This window comes from Octodon degus, unplaced genomic scaffold (assembly GCF_000260255.1).
Source record: "Octodon degus isolate 3935 unplaced genomic scaffold, OctDeg1.0 scaffold00026, whole genome shotgun sequence".
NCBI lineage: Eukaryota > Metazoa > Chordata > Mammalia > Rodentia > Octodontidae > Octodon > Octodon degus.
Window position 1 is genome coordinate 15,743,505 of NW_004524602.1, and position 11,883 is coordinate 15,755,387.

At 41.0% G+C, this 11,883-nt stretch overlaps 1 pseudogene; it reads left to right on the forward strand.

The window, feature by feature from the left end:
- Positions 1–2,291: 2,291 nt before the first annotated feature.
- LOC101583989 lies at positions 2,292–11,355 on the forward strand (annotated as a pseudogene).
- Positions 11,356–11,883: the final 528 nt, after the last annotated feature.

Genomic DNA, 11,883 nt, shown 5'->3' on the forward strand with positions numbered 1-11,883 from the left:
AAGACAAGGATGCCCACTGTCACCACTTCTGTTCAATATAGTTCTGGAAACATTAGCCAGGGCAATTAGACAAGAGAAAGAAAAAGAATAATATTGGAAAGGAAGAAGTGAAATCATCATTATTTGCAGATGACATGATACTGTACATAGTAGGCCCCAAAAACTCCAGTAAGAGACTTGCAGATTCAATAATTAAATTCAGTAACATAGCAGGATAGAATGTTAACACTCAAAATATCAATACCATTTCTATACACAAACAACAAACACGCTGAGATAGAAATTATGGTCACCAGGCTTTTCACAATAACACCCCTCAAAATGGAATACTTAGGAATCAATGTCACAAAAGAAGTAAAAGATTTATACAGTGAAAATCACAGTACTCTGAAAGAAGAGATCAAAGAGGATTTCAGAAAATGGAAAGATAGTTCTTGCTCCTGGGTAAGAAGAACCAATATTGTGAAAATGGCCATACTCTCAAAATTCTTATAAGATTCAGTGTAATCCTGATTAAAATAGCATTAATATACCTCACAGATAGAGAGAAAACATTATTAAAATGCATCTGGAACATGAAGAGACCTAGAATAGCAAAAGCAATCCTGAGCAACAGAGGAAAGGTGGGAGGCATCATAATCTTGAATTGAAATTAAACTACAAAGCTACCATGATAAAATCAGCATGGTGCTGGCATAAAAACAGATCTGAGGATCAATGGAACAGATTAGAACATGGAGACACAACTACAGGCACACTCAGCCACCTTATCTTTGACAAAGGAGCTAAAAATGTTTATTGGAAGTAAGAGAGTCTCTTTAATAAATGGTGCTGGAAATACTGGGTTTCCACAAGTCAAAGGCTTAAAATAGACCTGTTCCTAGCACCATGCACAAAACTACAGTCAATATGGGTCAAAGATTTAAATAATAAAACTGAAACACTAAATATTCTGGAAGAGAAAGTAGGTAGAAACCTTGAGGACATAGAGGTAGGTAAAGAGTTCATGAACAAAAATAGAACTGCACAGGAAATACTTTAAAGAATCAACAACTGGGATCTCATCTTGTTGAAGAGTTTCTGCATGTCAAAAGAAATTATCAAAAGAGTGAAAAGGAAATCCACAAGGCAGGAGACAATTATAGCAGACTGTCCATCAGAAAAAGGACTCCTATCTAGAACATGTAAAGAATTTTAAAAATCAGGCTTCCAAGATTGAAAGACCCAACCCAAAAATGGGCATCTGAGATGAATATGCACTTCACAAATGAAGAAATACAACTGGCTAATAAATACATGAAAAAGTGCTCAACATCATTGGTCGTTCAAGAGACGCAAATTAAAACAATGCTGAGATTCCACCTCACCCCAGTAAGAATGGCTGTCATCAGGAACTCAGCCAGTTATAAATACTGGAGAAGCTGTGGGGCAAAGGAACCCTTCTCCACTTTTGGTGGGAGTGCAGACTGGTACAAGCTTTATGGAAATCAGTGTGGAGATTCCTCTAAAAGCTGGGACTGCAGGTCCCATTCAAGCCAGCTATTCCCCTCCTAGATATTTTTCCAAAAGAACTGAAATCATCCTACTGTAGTGATACGTATGCATCCATGTTTGTAGCAGCACAGTTTGTCATAGCTAAATCTTGGAGACAACCCAAGTGCCCATCGACTGAGGAATGAATAAAAAAGATATGCTATTTTGCACAATGGAGTATTATTCAGCTCTAAAATAACATAAATTAGAGGCTTTTGAAGATAAACGGGCACAGCTAGAGACTGTATTGGTAAGTGAAATCAATGAGGTCACATGTGCAAACATCTTATAATCTCACTAGCGTGAGAACCTGAAAGAGTGATGAAGGTCTACAAGGTCCAGCAGACACTGTGAAGGGGAAAGAAACTGTTCAGTGGGAGGGAGAAACTGGGATGAGGGAAAGCACAGATGAAAGGAGGGAAAATATATTTGGGTATATATGCAGAATAGTCTGCATAACTGTACTGTCAGTTTTGCTGGTCTTTTGAAGGGAACAATTACTGCTTAAATTTTTTTTTTAACGCTAATGTTTCTTCCTCTTTTGAATTTCTTATAATTTCTTAGATATTGGTTTGTTTTGGTTTTTTTCTTTAAATGAGTCTTACACGTTTATATCTGGTAATTTGGACAACTGATTTGTTATTTTAGCATCTTGTAATACAGCAGCCATTGTTTTTTTTCATAGAGAAGTTAAGTTTTTTTTTTTTACATTTGATAATAATGCATGTCACGCACACGGCCTGTTTTTATGAAGGACGATGCATAGCAGGCGACACTGCTTTACGTCTCTTCGTCCTTCACTGTGGTCTGCTGTCGTCGGGAACCGGCTCCCACGCTTCCACACCTTTGGCCTGGTGTCCCCTCTTCTGAAGTCAGCTATGGAGGTAACTGGTCGGCAAAGAAGCACCCTTATTTAAATGGGTGTAGCTCTTGGTAGCTCAGCATTCCCCCTGCAGAAATCAACCGGTACTAAGCTGAAAACGAAAGCCTTTAACCCCAGAATGAAATTAAACAACATGATTTCTCCCGCAGGTACACAACTCCGCTTCCAAGGAAAAAGCCTTGCTCATCCCAGGAAGGACGTCTGTCATCACCCTTTAGTTATAGAAGTTCATGAGAGCTGTTTTTAGGAAATAAAACCAAGCCCCAGACGTGTTGCACTATGGGGAGGCACAAGCCGCTCCACAGGCAGGCTGTCTCTCTGTGTCCTAAGGCCACGTGCACAGACACTTCCGATTCCAGAACCCGCAGCTCGAGTAAAACGGGAGAGGGCGGTCCCAGGGCTTAACTCACAGGGCAATTTTTTCATTGAGAATATCTTACCTATCACAATGAGCAGGTTACACCCCGTCTACCGATCTCCCTCTGTCCACGGCTGGCATCATTTCTTTCCAGAGGGGGAATGTTGCTTTTTCAATGTCGACTTTCTTAGTCACAGCCAAGGCCAACCCGTCAGTGTGAACTATGTTTGTTGCTGGTGTCTGACACAGATCATGGAGCCCGCTGCTGTCTGGTCAATGGCTTCTCCAGCTGAGGGTCCAGCCACTGAGCCAGGAATACAGCGGGCCAATTCCTAGGCTTTAATTTCTTTCTTTTTTTTTTTTTTTTCAGAACTGGGGATTGAACTCAGGCCCTTGCGCTTGCCAGGGAAGCGCTTATTCCACTGAGGCATCTCCCCGGCCCCTCTAGGCTTTAATTTCAACCTCCTCGTGACATTCTTAATGACCCCTCAACTCTCTGCTGAGTCCTGATCCTTTACTGCAAGGCATCTGATCCACTTCCGCTCCGTGGAGCTAGTAATAATAATAATAATAATGATAATAACCACCACTAACACCACTTAATGGTTGCTATGTGCCAGGCACTATGTGAAGGCATTTCACACCTAGCATTACCATACAATAGCCAAGACTGACTTGCATGCTACTTTTCAGGAATTGTTTGGGAAATTTTCCAAATTTAGTCCTAATTTGGGCCCTAGGAGAGAGGTACAAATTTTATTTTGAGGATGAGGAAACTCAGCATGAGTGGTTATATAATGTATCTAAGCACACACCTCAGAGGGGAGGCACTGAGATCTAAATGCAGGCTGACCAGCTGTAGCCCCTGCTGTCTACACACACACTGCCAGGGAAGAGCAACCCCAGACCACTCAGTCCCAGCTCCCTCTCAAGAGGGGCCTCAGGGGAGCTTCTGAGACTCAGGTCACCTTCCCAGAGAACACGATTGCTGCCTTATGCTTTAAAGGACCAGGAGGAATAAGCCAGGGAAGAAAGCAAAGGAAAGGCATTCCTAACACAGTATATGAGTCTCTTTACCTTTGCTGGCAGAAAATACCCAAGACGCACAACGTGCAGGAGGAGAGGCTCATGGCATTAATGGGTTCAGTCTATACTGCGCTGGCTGTCAGCAGAAAGGGCATGGCGGAGGGCCGTGGAGGAGGAAAGGTGCGCGACCCATGGCAGCCAGAAAACAGCAAGAAGGAGAGCTGCTCTGGGTCGTACCACAGTGGCCTGGCTCTACCCTGGCCCCACCTGCTCAGCATGTTAAGCAAGGCCCTCATTGGTAGACCAACCCCAGCCACGTGACCCGGCGCCTTCCTAACACGTGAGACTCTGGGGAGACCCTTAGATCTGAACAGTAACACATGGAGGATGATGCAGACACGGACAGGTGGGGGACAGGGCAGAGTGAGCACAGAACCGTCCATCTGGGAGACCCGGCAGCACTATGTAGTGAGAACGAAGGAGGTGGAGCATAAGGAGCCCCGGAGTTGTCCACTGCACACCTGATTGTTCATCTAAAGGGGGAGTGACCTCTTGTAACCTCTGTGTAAATGACTGACGCCACATCTGAGGCACAAGAGGGGCTCAAAAGGGATGTGGTTTGGTTTTGTTTAGATTTTGAGTGGGTCAGATTTACAATTCAGGCTTTAGAATGAGTAATTTTCCCCTAGTATCTCACAAACTAACATAACATTCCACCACATTCTCATGAAAGCCTGTACCACTTCATCACTTTGTCAAGGTCTTTTCTGCTATATTAGAGTAGTGGTCTCAGTGACTCATTAGATAGTGGCCCACTGAAGAAGAGTTTGAAAGGACCTGGGTTCGGGCAATGATTGGAAACAGAAGTAACAACCCTTCCACAGATTCTTTAAGAGAAGAAAAGAGGAGTGTACCCAGGGTGACATAGGCTAGCAGTGCCATAAGTCATGACTTAAATCCTAATTCTTTCCATTATTTAATGCCGCCAACTTATTTTATGTAAAAGTGCTCTTTTAAAACTTGACGTTTAATGGTCTGTCAGCCAAGGATGGCGAAATAATGCTGAGATAGCAAATAAGCCTCAGCAAAGTTGACGGTTCGTCCTGATCCACCACTAGCTTGTTAGGCCATTTAATTGTTTTGAATCTAACTTTCTTGTTCGTTGAGGCAGTGACTTTGGTTCTGTGGTGTTCTGCTATTTTCTGCGGTTGCTTCCCTTCATCTAGCAATCTCTCCCGAGTATCCCTGCCCTAGTACTTCTCTTCACATCAACCTAGAACATTGTTTTTCATTTTGTAACTAAATTTCTCAGACCCTAAACCCACAGCCACTACGACATGGTATCATGAGAAGTGTCCCTCCAATTCTCAGCTATGTGACCTGAGTCTAATCACTTAACCTCCCCAAGGTTAAGACATCAATCGTTGACCTGGGACTGCGAGGTTGGCAAGAGGAACCTGAGTTTAGCCCCTCCCTTCCTCCTCCTTTCCTCTGAGACTGCGTGGCACAGCTGGTGAGAGAACTCTGAGATCCACCTTCCACCCTCCACTGGTGGGATTCAGGAACCAGAGACCTGCAGGAATACCAGCCACATGGTAGGACCCTGGCTAAGGCCCGCAGGATGGCCAGGTGGAACCAGAGCTGTGGACATGTGTCAAGCAGCAGTAAGAGTATGAGCCAACAGGTGGTAAGTTAGGAGAGCCAGTGTTGTAGTTGGGGATAAGGACACAAGGCAGGGGTGTGTGGCAGGGTAGAGCCGTCCCCTTCCCTTATGTTTTCTCCTTTTCTAAATTATTGGGGAGAACTTCAGCCACAGAAAATTAATCCCATTCCTCCAATTTCAGAGAGAAAGATCAGACCCAAATTCTGCAAAAATCTACTTGCAGTCTTGGCCAGAGTATGTATTCCGGGATTCAACTTGGAGCTATCATAGAACTATAACACTAGATGAGTTTCATTTCTTTCATTTTTCTCTGTCTGATTGTTTCTCCTCTTGGTACTTGGTTGGATTAGTAAGGGTTTTTGTTTTTTTTTTTTTTTTGGTTTTTGTTTTGTTTTTTTCTCTTTGTTGTTGTTTTGTGTTCCCTTTCTTGTTCTCTTTCTGTTCTGCTTTGTTTTTCTACCTGATTGCATTGTTTTTCACTGTTTTTTCCTCCTTTCTTTTCCTTTTCCCTTTGTTCTTCTTCCCTCACTCATGATTTAGATCTCTAATCCTTTTTGTTTTATTTTACTTACCCTCTTCTTCTCCTTAGTCAACTATCTTGCCTGACTCTATTGTATTTTCATATGAGTAAACACTGTCTGTTCTCTTTTTAGTTCACTCAAAGCTCTTGGGCCTTTTCCTCCAGTCCTTCCCTCCTGTGTCCTATAATTACCTGAGATCTGGATAATCTAGTGTCCTCCAGGCTTGTCCCTACTACATTTGACCCTATTCGTCTTCCCATCCTACCCTTTGTACTCTGTTTTGTTGTCAACACAGAAAACAAAGTAAAATTACAAAATACAAAATGTCAAGACAAGGAAAAAAACTGCAATCCCAGTTGCCCAGCCCACCCAGGACAAGTCCAGCACACAAGGAGAGGAACAACAACTGGAGCTCTCTGAAATGACAGAAGCAGAGGTAAAGAGGCAAATAGAAGGAACCATAAAAAACCAATCTCTAAGGTGCAAAAAGAAATGAAAGCCAAAAGATATAGAGCAGATACAAAAAACAAATAGAGGCGCTCAGGAAAATGATTGAAATCATGAATGCCAAATATAGAAAAGAAATGGAATAAATAAAACAGATCCAAACAGAAGTCTAGGTAATTAAGAATTCCACTGAAAATATATGTAACAGACTGAATGCAGGCAAAGGTAGAATATTGTACCTAGAAGAACCCCACTAGAGACCAGGAAAAGAAAGATGTCTTAAAAATTGCAAGAGACCAGGAAAAAATATCTAACAGCTACCGGATGAAGCAAAGAAGAGCAACATAAGACCGACTGGATCAGTGAACAAGCTGGAGGGAGGGTGAAAGCCATGAAGAACCTCGTCACTGAAATAATTGCAGAAAACTTCCCAAACATGATAAAGAACTTGACACCCAGATAAATGAAGCACATACAACTCCAAAGAGCCATAACCACAACAGACCCACACCAAGACATATAATAATCAAGATTCCAGAAGCTCAGCACAAGAACAAAATGTTAGAACATCTAAACAAAAGAAAGATATCAGCTATAAAGGAGAACCTATCAGAATCACAGCAGACTTCTCAGTACAAACTCTCAAATCAAAGACATCTTAGAATAGGGTATTTTAAGTACTAAAGGAAAAACAATCTTTAGCCCAGATTGATGTGTGTCACAAAGCTACCTTTCGAAATTGGTGAAGAACTAAGATACTAGGGCTGGGGAGATAACTCAGTAGAATAAGCGCTTCACTGGCAAGCGCAAGGGTCTGAGTTCAATCCCCGGTTCTTCCAAAAAAAAAAAAAGAAAAGAAAGAAGATACTTCCATGACAAATAACAACTGAAGAAATTTATAAGCATCAAACCAGCTCTACAGAATGCTCTGAAAGACATATTAAAAAAATAATGGCCATGCCAGTTCCACCCCTGGGGCACACTGAAAGGGTGATTGAGGCTGGACATGGTGGTGCATGGCTGTAATCCCAGCTCTTGGGAGGCTGAACATAGGTGGATCACTACGAGTCCGATCTACATAGTGAGACCCTGTAGACCCTGTTCAAAAAAACCCCAAAGAAAATGAAGACTATAAGCACATGAACACTAACAGAAAGAAGCTGCCAAGCAGGGAAAACAATTAAACAGAAGAAAAAGATGGAGAACAAACAACAGTAAAGCAACACGGTAAAGAAAAGCCAACACATACCAGTTATAGCCATCAACGTAAATAGTCTCAACTCATCAGAAGAAACAGACTCACAGAGTGAATCAAGAAGCAAAATCCAACAACATGCTGCACTCAACAAACATTTAACACAAGAAGAAATACATAGACTAAAAGCCAAAGGATAGAAACCAATTCTCCACACCACAGGAACCCACAAAAAGCAGAGGCAGCTATTCTATTTAGAGACAATGCAAGCTTTAAGCCAAAACTGATCAAAAGAGGCAAGGTTGCTACATACTTTTTCAGAAATCTCCAATAAGAAGAGATAGCAATCAAATATTTATGCACTAAGCACAGGTCCACTCATCTACATAAAACAAATATTAACAAACATGAAAAATCAAATAAGCACTAACACAATTGTAGTGCAGGACCTCAGTACTACACTTTCACCAATAGATAGCTCAATTGGACAGAAAATTCAACCCAGAAATATTAGAATTAAACCAGGCCTGTGAACAAATGGACTTGGTGTTTTTCTACAGAGTCTTCCACCCCAAAACCTCAGAAATACACATATTTCTCAGTGGTAAATGGGACTTTCTCCAAAACAGATCACACATTAGCCAACAAAACATGTTCAAGCAGATGGAGAGGAGTTGAAATCATTCCATACAAATCATCTGACCATACCTCAATGAAACTGGAAATCAATGATGAAGTAAATAAAAAAATTATGTTAACACATGGAAATTAAATAGCAACCTTCGAAACTACCAATGGGTCACAGAGGAAGTTAAAGGCAAAATTAATCAGCATATACAACTAAATGCTAATGCCGATAAAATAGACCAAAACTTGTGGGGTGCAATGAAAGCAGTCTCATGAGGGAAATTTATAGTGATGAACTCACACTTCAGGCAAACAGAAGGAGCTCAATTTCAAAACCTGATTTTGAACTTCAAACTTCTAGAAAAAGAAGAACAAATCAAACCCAAGGCTCGTATGCAGAAGGAATTATAAAGATAAGAGCAGAAATTTTTTTTAGTAATTTTATTAAGAAACAAATAGCAATGAGTTTCAAAACTGACTATTAGCACAGTTTCAATAATTAATACATTGCATATTGTTGTCTTTGTAGTGGTTATTCATAGTACAAGATGCAGATGTGATATCCTGTCCACAAACACTATTAGAACAAATCTTTCTATTCATTGAATTAAGAGAAAGTAGCTCTATATCTATCCTAACTATTTTGAATATACAGATACAAAATGGTCCTTCATTTGTGTCCCCCTTTTTGTTTAGTTTTGTCAGAGACGGGTATTCTATTGCCATTTAAATATTGTAGGTTTGTGAATTCAGCAAAATATTCCAATATAGTCCAGTAGTCCATGATAGTAGTGGGTAATCCATAGGACTGGCAATGTCAGAAGTTGTTGACTTGAGCATTTTACAGCTCAGCATATTCATATGGCTTTACTTCTTATACTTTGTTTTCATACTTTTCTGCTGGATAGTTAAGACCAAGATAAAGCAAGGCCTATATAACAAGAAATGTAACTTTTGTATCTGACAAGGTCAATCAAATCCCCTCAGGATTTATCCTGAAACTCTGTACTGCAGTTTGTAGATCCTTTGTCAGTGTCAGCCATGTGGATGAGTCACGGCCATTGCTTGACCAATTTGAAGAGCAGAAATTAATGCAATAGAAACTAAATGATATAAAGAATCAATGCATTGAAAAGTTGGTTCTTTGAAAGAATAAAATTGATACACTATTAGCCAACCTCATCAAAAAGAGGAAAGAAAAACACAAATTCAAGCAATTAGAAATGGAAAGGGGGAAATCAAGTAGATCCCACAGAAGCCCAGGAGATCACTAACACCTACTATAAGAACCTACATTCTAATAAGATGGTAAACACAGAAGAAATGGACAGATTCCTAGACACAATTGAGTTGCCAAAACTAAATCAGGAAAATAAAAATTCTGAATAACTGGATATCAGTCAATGAAATTGAAAATACAATTAGAAGTTTATCAGCAGGGGATGGGGAGGTAACTCGGTGGCATAAGTACCTGCACAGCAAGCACAAAGTCCCAAGTTCAATCCCCGATATGCATGCTGTGCTGACCCTGGAACCAGGCATGGTGGTGCATGCCTATCATCCCAGCACTAAGGAGGCTGAGACAGGAGAATCACTGAGTCTGAACTGTGTAACAAGACACTGTATCTCTCTCTCTCTCTCTCTCTCTCTCTCTCTCTCTCTCTCTCTCTCTCTCACACGCACACGCACACGCACACGCACACACACACAGAGAAGAAAGGCCCAGAAGAGAAAGCGATTGTTGGTGTGGTGCTGGATAATGGAGCCTACAATGCTAAAATCAGTTACAGTCAAGAAAATGTCTCAGTTATTCCAAATTGTCAGTTCAGGTCAAAAACAGCACATCTTAAAACATTTACTGCTAACCAGGTAGATGAAATAAAAGACCCTGCAGGACTCTTTTACATCCTTCCTTCTCAAAAGGGCTACCTGGTCAATTGGAATGTTCAACAACAAGTTTGGGATTACTTTTCTGGAAAACAAATATATCAGGTTGATTTTTTTAGATACTAGTATTATTATCACAGAAGCATGTTTTAACTTCACTTCAATTCAATGGCAGAAGTGTTTTTTTGTTTTTTTGTTTTTTTTTTCTCGGAATGCCTTCAAGGCATGACTGGCTGTATTGTGTTGTGGGGATCGAACCCAAGCAACCTGAGCCTGACTGTTTTTTGTTGAAGCAGCCACTTAAAGAACTGAGCTACCGGGCAGGCCCCCTTCACTTCAATTCAAGAATCAATGAATGAAATTCTATTTGCAGACTACTAGGTCCAAGCAGTACTAAGAGTCAATGTCGGGGCGCTCTGTGCACACAGGTATTTCCGAGATGATCCTTCTGAACTGTGCTGTATTATTGTAGACAGTGGATATTCTTTTGCACATATAGTTCCTAACTGTAGAAGTAAAAAGAAAAAAGAAGCATTTGGATAAACGTGGGAGGAAAATTCTTAACCAATCATCTGAAGGAGCTCATCCCATACAGGCAACTACATGTGATGGATGAAGCACACGCTATTAATTGAGGGAAAGAAGATATGTGCTATGTGTCTCAGGATTTTTAGAGACATGGACATTGCAAAGTTAAAAGGAGAAGACAATACAGTGATGGTAGACTATGTTTTGCCTGACTTCTGTACAATTAAAAAGGGCTTTTGCAAGCCAAGGGAAGAGATGGTCTTGAGTGGAAAATACAAGTCTGGGGAACAAATTCTGTGCTTGGCCAATGAGAGATTCGCTGTTCCAGAAATTCTCTTTAGTCCTTCCGACCCTGGCATTCAGGAGATGGTGGTTACAGAAGCCATTGTCTATTCCACTCAAAACTTACCTGAAGAAATGCAGCCACATTTTTTAAAGAACATCATTTTGACTGGTGGAAGCTCCCTTTTCCCAGGATGTAGCTATCAGTTCTGCTCCAAAGTTTGATCTCCAACTCCAATAGATTATGATGTTTCCATTGTGCTTCCAGAGAACTCTATGACTTATGCCTGGGAAGGTGGAAGGTTGATATCAGAGAGTGGTGACTACTTCGAAGATATGGTGGTCACGAGAGAGGACTATGAAGAAAGTGGGCATGGTGTCTGCGAAGAGGAATTTGATCTTTAAGAAGGTTTCCTGAATACAAGTCTTGATTGTTATAAAGTGTGTGTGTGTGTGTGTGTGTGTGTGTGTGTGTGTAACCAGGGATTGAACTGAGGCCCTTGCACTTGGCAGGCAAGTGCTTATTCTACTGAGCTATCTCCCCTGCCCCCAGTCTTGATTGTTGTAACTGAAAAGTGTAATTTCAGTCTATTTTTTAAAGAATCTTAGGGACCCGCACTACACTTCTGTCTAAGATAAAGTCTTGAACTCATGTAAATAGCTTGACCCGTAGCTGATGCTTCACAGGCTTCCTGGAGTGTTATTATAGCAAACCATAACTCAACTCAGATTTTCATTTAGGAGCTGTACTGGTGTAACAGTGACTGTGCTATTTTTGAGAGTAGACATTTGTTTTTAATTAGAAGTTGAAAATGAATGTTGTTTAATTCTTGTTTTGTGGTACCAGTGTCGCACTCGGGATCTTGTACTTGCCAGGCAGGCGCTCGTGCTGCTGAGCTCCACCCCCAGCCCTACTGTAGTTTGTCATACCTG